At 37.4% G+C, this 6,225-nt stretch overlaps 1 long non-coding RNA gene across 2 annotated transcripts; it reads right to left on the bottom strand.

Moving 5' to 3' along the window:
* Nucleotides 1–604: 604 nt before the first annotated feature.
* Nucleotides 605–5,720, bottom strand: LOC115927256. Of its 2 annotated transcripts, none has more exons than XR_004065526.1 (5): nucleotides 5,630–5,720; nucleotides 3,511–3,613; nucleotides 2,871–2,965; nucleotides 1,972–2,097; nucleotides 605–1,145 (listed from the first exon to the last, which is right to left on the bottom strand). It is a non-coding gene; the product is annotated as an uncharacterized LOC115927256 (long non-coding RNA). The 2 variants fall into 2 exon arrangements; XR_004065525.1 differs by having other exon boundaries at nucleotides 1,994–2,097.
* Between the last annotated feature and the right edge of the window lie 505 nt (nucleotides 5,721–6,225).

Genomic DNA, 6,225 nt, shown 5'->3' with positions numbered 1-6,225 from the left:
TGCTAGGACGATAGGAGCTGTTATAAAAATGAATTGTCGCTTACACGTAACACAACATAACATACTGAAATTCATTGTACGAATATAATAAACAATCCTCACAATTTCCCGAGTAAAACAAAAAAAAACTTTCTGGCAGACGAACACGATTGCTTATGACAAGATTCCTCTACATATGTACAGCACAAAAATATAAAGAAATTAATAAAGTGTCCACCATTTGCATGCCAAGAACTAGGCAATTAATGTAAACAATGTTCCATAAAAAATAAAAAAAATAAAATTCAGAGAAATTGCCAACATTTTTTATGCTTAGGCATTTCAGAGATGCTGATACATTTCGTCGCCATATCTATTGTTAACACATCTACAAACTTTTTTTTTAGGAGGGATAGTATACATTGCTTGAATGTGTGAAGTAAAGCAATCGCTAAATGTTTATATAACAAGAGACGAAATTTGAAAGTGAAGTAAGAAAGAGCAGAGCTTGTAAAGGGAAAAACACAAGTTTCTTCACTCTGATATACCACTTTCAACATTTCTTTAAATTGAGAAGAAGGTAGTACGAAAAACATTCAGTCACTTAGATATATGAAACATTTTGTTCTTACCTTTGAAATTCTTTATAGCATGCATTTAGTTGACACGTTATACAGGCATTCAAATCAATTACGATCTTCTTCGACTCATGGTATAGCTCTCTTTTTAAAATTGGGCCATTAGTGAAATTTCACCACAATAAATAACAAGTAAAGATGCATAGCACACTATTTAATAACAAAAGTAATTGTTTATGTTTGTGTACAAAACATAATGCCTGCAGAGCTGGCTAGCAAGCACCGTAGCTTGCCTAAGCGGAGATCGTTCTTGATATAACATCACTAATCCTTTGGTCAATCATTCCGAGGAACTCTGAGAATTTTAAGGGCGGGGTCCACCATTAGACGAGCAACTTGGAGAGGTTTTCAAAAAATTGTAAAAAATATAAGGAGGCATTTATTTATGAAACAATTGTTATTATGTTGCTTTAAAAGGGTCTTGATACAAGACATAAAAGTTTTAATTTCCTAAGGCAATGGACCTTTAAAGAACGGGTTAGTCGGAATCAAAATCTTGTCTAGCTTGTGGTGGTACAACTTCGACATCTGTGGCAAAAAAAAAGAAGAAAGAAACCAAACAAGATTTAAAAGCAGATCATGGAAACATCACCTTGAAATAGTATGGATATTCATCAAATAGTACGGCATTCAAGGGAAGTAGTCTTGAGTGGCACATCCTCCCTAGTTTTGATGAAATTTCATGAAAATAACTTCGTTCAAACTTTAGAGCGAATGACCCAGATGTATGGAAATTAGAAAGGAATGGATTTCTTTTATTTTTGTCTTGTTTAATTAGAATAGCATCAAACACTCTTCTTAACAAAGGAAATATTCATTTGAGGTAAAATGGCAGTAATATTCTTCAATAGAAAGAACCAATTTATAGTATCTGTTTGCTCAGTGTTGAGATGCTTGATTGATAACAGTTTAACGCCCCTCTTAAGTGTTGGATCCCAAAATTAGCCAAAGAATAGAAATATATATGACTGGAAAGCCAATACAAAACTAGACAACTTTGCTGGACACAATTTTTCTTCATAACGATTGCAGAAAAAGTTACAGCCCTTTGAATTAGGAGTGTCTGGCAGAATGCGGCAAAATTGTCACTCCCTAAAATAATGGGGCACACAGGGGTTTCATGGTTGGTCGCACAAAGAGTTACAAATGTGGAAGATGTAAACATGGCCATGAGGACGGAAAAAGCTGCAGAGGATCCAAGAAAAATCATTCAGGAGTGCATGGAGGCATGGCAGAGAAAGATGGGACATTGTGTAAGACTCCAGTGGGATTGCTTCGAAAGGGAAAACTCAAAGTCTGTAATTTGGGTATATATTTCTTTTTTGATATCAGTCCTGGAACTTTTCTGACACACCTCGTATATCTGTTCCACTTACTTGGCATCTGTGGATAGCATCCTTGAAGAAAATGCCTAAGAGCAGGTTGGTGAGTTGAAGGTTAATTCTTCTCAAATGCTGCCTCAATGTTGCCAAGGAAAATGCTGAAAATGAAAAAAGGAGGGAACAGTGACGACTAATGATGCATTTTTTTTGGGGGGGGGGGGGGCTTAGGTAGTGACTAACAATTACCTACATTTCTTGAAATATAATAAAATGTTTAGTCTTTCTGTTTTTTGAAGAGGTACATGTATGAACTTACTATAATATGCAACTTGTGAATAATTTACCTGTTGCTGATTCTCACTTGCAGAGAGTTTGAATTAAGTTACATTGAGCTCCTATCCTCATGGATGATTCCTATAGTCATACATATATCGGTTACAATCTGAAAATGCATTTTTTTTTAAAAATACATGAAACATTTCATTATTTACTTCAATCGCATTATGGTTAATGTCACCACTCCAAGCACTGCCATTTATTTCATCATTGGCATTGAATTGCCAGTGACAGCTTACCATTTCCATAGTCTAGTGCCATAGACTTTGTACATGGTGAAGGTATACACATGGAATGAGAGGTGAATCGAACCACACTTTAGCCCCTTTCTTTTATCTTTAGAACAATCTTAAGACATTTATTGAGTTACATGCATGATTAAAAATTGTACATCCATGGGTAGAATTTTGAATGATTCCTGCCAAGTTTGGTTACATGTGATCATGCATTTTGACCAAAAAAATTGATAAATCTGTTCCCTTTTCCATTTAGCCCCCACCCCTGATCCTAATGAACCCACCCCTGATGAAGGTGACAATAGCTAATCTTGAGCCTTCTGTTCATTGAGCTTCAAATCAATCCCAGAAAGTCATACCTGAATGAGATTAGCTGGGTGGTCAATGCTGTGCTGGAGGCTAGGGTGTGTATGCATGGGTCACAGCTGCAGAAAACACCCTACAAAAATTGTGCCTAAAAAGAGAATTTAAGAAAAAATCAGTAAGTGACCTGTGCAATTAATACCCATATCAGGGCTGCACAAGAATTAGGTCATAAGTTTCAAGAATAAGGTTATGTGCCAACTAATGCCCAGAAAATTGGATTGTTTAGGTCTATCCTAAAGGTACGCTACAGCTCTAAGAGTCTATCAGTTCAGTACGTACCATCTACAGGTCCTTTGGATTCAAAATTACTGAGTCTGTACTCTAATAAGTAATCAATAGTCTGTCCATCATCAAAGGTGTTCAAGTCTAAGATTGAGAAGAGCCACCTACGATTCAACTATCTATTCTTTGCGCCCTCTCTCATCTGCTGCAATCATATACCAACTGGTCCAGCATCGTATACATCCAGATCCAGAAATCGTTACAAGTGTTTTCAAAACTTTTTCCTAGAACTTACATTTCATTACCCCTCATCTTGCTGCCTATTCTTCTATCTAATTTAATTTCTTATTTCAATTCAGTTTCTTTTTTTAACACTTACACTGAATAGGATTATAAGAGGAATTATCTTACTTGGAAACTCTGGATAGAACCCTTGTCCTTGTCCTTCAATTGGTGAGCTGAGCCTGAGGGATATTTCTTCTCAAATGCTGCCTCAGTGTTGCCGAAGAACACGCTGAAGACAGAAAACAAAGAAGCAGTGATGATTAGTGAGGCAATTTTTTTGTTACCAAAATCATTAGCTACTCTTTTTTGGAAGATGGGAGATGAGTATGTGGTCCATGCATGGATGGACCATATACATACATGTATGATATAGGGTCTAGAGTCTACTCCCAACTAACTTATATAGATGTAGATCCTACACATGTATTAACACTTATGTATGACATTAGTTTAAGTTTGTCGATGTTTTAGCCAGGCATTAAGTTACTGAAGAAATACAATAAATACAAAATTAAAATATTGAAAACACAATCAATAATAATAATAATCCGCTTTTTTATAGTGCTTAAGAGTAAGACATTAATAATGTATCTAAGCAGTTTACAGATTATTATTACCCCGTCCCCGGTCATCGGATTCAATCAGGATTGCCCGCACACAATGTATGCACATTCTCCACTCCCTGGGGGAGTATTCCAGCCATGCATGCAGTCTAGGTCTAGTCCTTATTTATAATATTTCAAAACTTATTGATTTTCTACACTCGTAGTTACTAGTACAATAAACCACCCCTGCAGGCATGGGGCTCACTACGTTAGCCCCATGGTGTATACCTATCTTAAACGCACAGGCAACAGTGTTTTCCCCCCCCAAAGAACTGGTTAAATAAACTTTTCATGCACACTGGTTTTTGTTTATTAATCTTACTTTGCATTTGTCAAGTAACTATTTCAGCAACATTTAAACATTAAAATATTGTAAATTTACTGAGAAAAAAAAAATAAAAAAATAATTTTATCAAATAGCTCAACATCATGACATGTTAGCAATGAAAGTTAATATGAAGACAGTAAATTTATTAAATAAATAAATCCTCTATTTTTAGTGCTTCAACATACTCAACAGTGTTGCACTGATGTTTTTTTATTAGCCTCTAGATACGTAAATGTAAACATTTTGACAAAATCCCAGTTACTGTTAATGTTATTACATGGCTAGAAGTGTAAGGACTAAGGGTGACAATAAACCTAGACTCTACTAGTAAACTGGTACCTAGCAAATAATTTGAACAACATAGTCATAGAATCTATACTGTGGCGGAATCAAGGGGGGGGGGGGGAATCGGCCATGGCCCTCCCCTTCTCCTTTTTGTTTGCTTGTCAAGGAATATTTTGGGTAGATCTAGACTAGACTCTAGATCTAAACAGACACTTGAAAAAGCTAAGGATCATTTTTTCCACTTTTTTCGCTGGTCAGCGAATTTTTCTGGTGCCTGATGAGGCCCTGAGGCTGAGCAGACTTCGGCCTAGACAGGAATAACCATCTTTCTGGGGGCATTCTTTTGACAAAATGACAGAGCTCAGAGGCATTTAGAGAAGCCAGATATGCAATCTCAGCGGATCCAACCGTCAACGCCAAATAGAGGCTGATATTTCGGTCCAACTTCGGCCCTCCCTTTTGAAAAATCCTGGATCCGCCGCGTCGCTGAAATAGATCTAGATCTATACTAAGACTAAGTTGCGGTGTATTGCACATTGCATAGTTGAATCTAGATCTAGACTCTACACACTAGACATCAATAGCCGTGGAATATGAGGTTTTTTTTTTTTTTACAATTCTGACATTTGCTTGCTTTTTCCTCGTATAGAGTCTAGATCTAGACTAGATCTAGATCTAGTCTAGATCTATACATACGAAAATTCCACACTTCTACTGCAATGCGAGCACGTAAAAAAGTAACGTCTAGATCTAGTTTACTTTGTCTCTAGCTTGCAAAATGACCACAGCCTTCCCAGCAGGCCAAGCCCAAGGCCAGGGTCCCAGACCCAGACCGCGGAGAGCCTGAAGCGTCGGGCCCCAGAACAGGGCGCTTCCGATGGGGACTGCAGTCTGCTAATTGAGCAGTCTTAATTCGTTACACAGATCTAGAACTGATCGCGAAAAAGAGCAAATCTGTTAAATTAGCTGTTTGTTCACTTTTACATTGAATGACCCGGCCATAAATAAGTAAAAGAAGTGAACTAACCTTCAATCCTCGCGATTGCAACCGGCAACTTCTGGTTGAATTCAGTCGATCTACCGTAGACGTAACTTAGTAGTACCATAGGTGGTAGGTCTATGGTAGTCATGGTAGTACATACGTACATACAAGGCCTGGCATGGCATGGCCGCGCCTGGCTATATACGCTATTACTGCATTAAGCAGCGAGCGCGCTAGTGCCAGCGCGCGCAGTCTAGTCTAGCCTCGCGGGTATTATGTTGTTAACCCGTGGACTACTGAATTCTCTCACTCCCATAGGCTTAATACAGGGACCACCCGGTTCCAGTATGCAATGGACTTATACGAGATACTATCTCATTAAAACGAGATAACTATCTCATTAAAACGAGATACTATGTCGTTTTAACGAGATACTATCTCATTAAAACGAGATAACTATCTCGTTTTAACGAGATACTATGTCGTTTTAACGAGATACTATGTCGTTTTAACGAGATACTATCTCATTAAAACGAGATACTATGTCGTTTTAACGAGATACTATCTCATTAAAACGAGATAACTATCTCGTTTTAACGAGATACTATGTCGTTTTAACGAGATACTATGTCGTTTTAACG

Source organism: Strongylocentrotus purpuratus, unplaced genomic scaffold (genome assembly GCF_000002235.5).
Source record: "Strongylocentrotus purpuratus isolate Spur 01 unplaced genomic scaffold, Spur_5.0 spur5_scaffold_20, whole genome shotgun sequence".
In the NCBI taxonomy this organism is placed as follows: domain Eukaryota; kingdom Metazoa; phylum Echinodermata; class Echinoidea; order Camarodonta; family Strongylocentrotidae; genus Strongylocentrotus; species Strongylocentrotus purpuratus.
The sequence above is the reverse complement of the archived record's forward strand: the minus strand, read 5'-3'. Positions and strand labels throughout refer to the sequence as shown.